We start from the raw sequence: 3621 nt of genomic DNA, 5'->3' as shown, positions 1-3621 counted from the left end.
CAAATTAGAAGCAAACAAAAGAAGAGAATAATTCTTTCAGTGACTTTCTGCCTTTCTGCAATACACATACACATTCTCAAAGAAATGTGGGAAACCAACTGCCACTGAAGGACTCTGCATCTCCCAACATGGATTAACCAAGTCCTGCCTAAGTTCATGTTGAATGGTTTGCTCAAATAAGTGTTGCAGATTTCTCCTTAACAAGAGAATTTTTGATTTCCCCAAACCTTTCTGTTTAAAAGCAAAATTATTTACAAGTTGGTTGTCATGAAACACCATGGGCCAAAGGTTGCCCTGGACATGGATTCTTGGAGACTTGCACAAATGCACACTGTGTGTCTCTCAAGTTTTCTTGGGGAAGGGCCATGCCCACAATGGGCACTAGGTTTTGAGGTGTAAGGGCTGCATTCTGAGGGCAGAACCCCTTGGAGTCTGTTCCTCCAGACAGCTCTGGCTGTGATGCAGCAGCACAGGGACAGAAGGAGGCATGGATTATGAGTGAGCAGGAAAACCAAACCCTCAGTTTGGCTGCAGGTAGAGCTGGAGGGCATGCATCACTCATTTCAGAAGTAGCACCCTTAGCCTGGGGCTAAAAGAAGCAAAATAGGGAGTAAGGTAGGTCACTTGCCAGGCAGACCATCCTCTGTTGGGTTTTGTTTGTTGTGGGTTTTTTGATGCTTAACAGCTATTACCACTAAATAGCAGAACCTGTGACAATAGAGAGAACATAATTGCTTTGCTCTGAGAACATGAGCAGCACTTTCACCAAACAAGAATGGACTTGTTGGGTTGTTTTAATTCTTGGCATAGCTGGGCATGTCTTATCTCCAGCTCAAAAAAAAGGAAATGCATAATGAAGACAGCCAGCTGTCTTGTAGGTAACTGCACACAATTCCCACCGCAGGACAGCATTGTTGGCAAGACATGGTATCAGTACAGGGAAACCTAATGCTGCCAGCTGAATAGATGTCACATTTCTTCCTGCAAAATGTTATGTCTGCTAGTACTAGAAATAGCACAGCTGAGTGATAAAATTTAAAAAAATGTGAAAAATATTTTCTCTATTTTCAAGTCTGTTTGCCTTGTGAATATGACAGCATTTTGTTTTGTCAGTTGTGCTTTATGCACACAAGGCCAGAACTTCTCCAACCCCTACACCCATGTTCTCATCAACAGCAGCAGAGCTTAAACAGATTCTGCAGCAGCTCATATAGGACCAAGAAAGCAGGCTTGTTGGGTGCTTTTATCTAAAAAGAAATAGGAATAAAATAACCTTATACAAGAATATTGCCCTTAAAACACTGAAACACACTCTTTAATGTCTGCTGGCTGAGGCCTGGTCCTACAGAGACTGAAATGATTTCACATTGCCAGAACCTGCCTTCCATGAATAGGCACTGATTTCATGTACTACTTCAGGATCAGGTCTTAGAGGACACTATTTTTAACTACATGAAGAACAAGCATGTCTAAAACACCTTAAACCCTCCAGCTGAGGCTATATATATTTTAAAGCCATTCTAATATGTGCATAATTAATGTGAATATTACTCAGCAAAGGGTAAACAGCAAGTGTTGCAGTAACTCTAATGTCACTAATTTCGTTATTCTATCGAAATATGCTACTGTAATTGAACTAGTACATTATGAAGTGTTATAAATAATTAAAACTAAAACTGCAAGTGACAAAATGAATGAAGCAAGAACATTCTGTAACCCAGTGTTCCTACCCAAATTCATAATTTTCTAAGTCGAGTAAAACACTATATCTGAGTCTGTCTGAGCACAGAAAGGATTTGTTCATATCATTCACTAATTTGGAAAGAACCTTGGTTGGAAAAAAGTTGAAACATGTTAAAACCACACTATGAAAGAACATCAGTACAAACGCCACACAACATAAACTGCTCCTTTGTCACCCTTCCCAGGTACCCAGGGGAAGCCAAAGAGAGCATGTCACAGCAGTGGGGACAACCCAGGCCAAGCTGCTGCTGACACTGGGACATCAAGTCCTAAGAAGGAACACATCCTACCTGGTCTCAGAGGACAGGGAAAGAGATGGGCTTCTCCAGTCATCCCAGCTGACACAGCTCGATGCTCAAGGAGGTGAGCAGGAAGGAACTCTGTCTCACCAGCCAGGCTCTCCCACAGCAACATCTGCTGTACTGCACCATGGGCAAGGCTGGATGCTCAGTGCAAGGCAGAGGCAGGAGAAGTAGGTTCTACTTTGGCATGTGAAGTTAGAGCAGTTCCACTTTTGAGATCTAGAGATGAGAAGAGACAGGTGAGCAGCATTTGAGTGATATAACTGTTTCTTTTAGAGATTTTTAAAGCATACCAAAGGTGCTTTTATGCAACTTGTTAAACTCTGCTGCTCCATTCCTTCAATCAATAGCAAGTGTCAAATTATTTTTGCAGAAATTTTCTCTTTGTTTAGCTTTTTAATTTTCATTCTTCGGTTTCACTGAAATAAAAGGCCTCTTTTTTTTTTAGACAGACATAAAAGGGGCTGACAACTTCTGCTGCTTCATTATCTCCAAGTGAATTCCATATTCTGCTCCTTCACTCCTCTTGGCTTCCTGCTCTGTCTTCTCTGAAGTACCACAGAGTTTTCCACCTTCCTTTTTTTTTTTTTTTTTAATTTTTAATTTGTTGGTGTTTGCTTGCAGGACAAAAAGCTTTATCAATTAATCTACTGTTTATGCTGCCTGAGCTAGCCCTGACATTCACTGTAATGGAGCACCATCCCTGCCAGTGAGCCAGGGCCACACCCTGTGCACCCTGCAGGCACAGCCCTGGCCCCCTCCAGGTGGGATGCTGACAGGGGGTAGCCCCAGGATGAGCTCTCAGGGAGAAATACCCATGGGGAGAGAGCTCTGACCTTGCTTCTGCAGCCTGCAGGAAGAGTAGCCCACCTGTAGCCCACCACAGCACAGAAGGGTCCTTAGTGGCACTGGCTTAGGTGGGTCCATGGGCACTCCTGGGCTGCTGGCTGGCTGCTGGGCTGCATCCACCTCCCACTAGTGGGAAAGAGGGCAGGCAGAAGGGAAAAGCCTCACCTATCTGCATAAGCCTGAGTTGTGCAATTACACCGCAAACCACTCGGGACAAAACTCCTGCTCCACAGTGTAAGGGAGTTCCCCCTGGCAGAGCTGGGGCAGGCACAGCAGGTGAGAACGGCCCAGGGGAGAAGCTCGTCCGGAACTGCCCTCTGACAGCGAGAGAAAGGATCCTCCATCCATCTGTCCTGCCCACGCGGGCTGTGGCAACCTCTGTGGGAAGCCAAGCAGGGGACTGGCAGCCTGTTCTAGCACAGACAGCCCACAGGCCACCCCAGGGGGGCTCGGGACCGTATGAGGAGCTTTGTCAGGCACTGAGCAATGCTGGAAAGAACAGGATGCCCCTGCAGGGATGCACTTCTCTGGGAGATCTCAACTTCTGGACAAAGTCATGTAGCTGAGAGCAGAAGCCTGTAATACCACCCTGCCATGGATGAGGACACCAGGGGGGTGTCTGGGTATAAGCAAGTACGTTTATAATTCTCACTTTTTTATAATAAAGATGGATTAATCCTGTCCTTGCTAATCTGCCATGACAGAACAGCTGACATAAGACTCCTCC

Source organism: Chiroxiphia lanceolata, chromosome 10 (assembly GCF_009829145.1).
Source record: "Chiroxiphia lanceolata isolate bChiLan1 chromosome 10, bChiLan1.pri, whole genome shotgun sequence".
NCBI classification, from domain to species: Eukaryota; Metazoa; Chordata; class Aves; order Passeriformes; family Pipridae; genus Chiroxiphia; species Chiroxiphia lanceolata.
Note: the sequence above shows the minus strand (reverse complement) of the source record.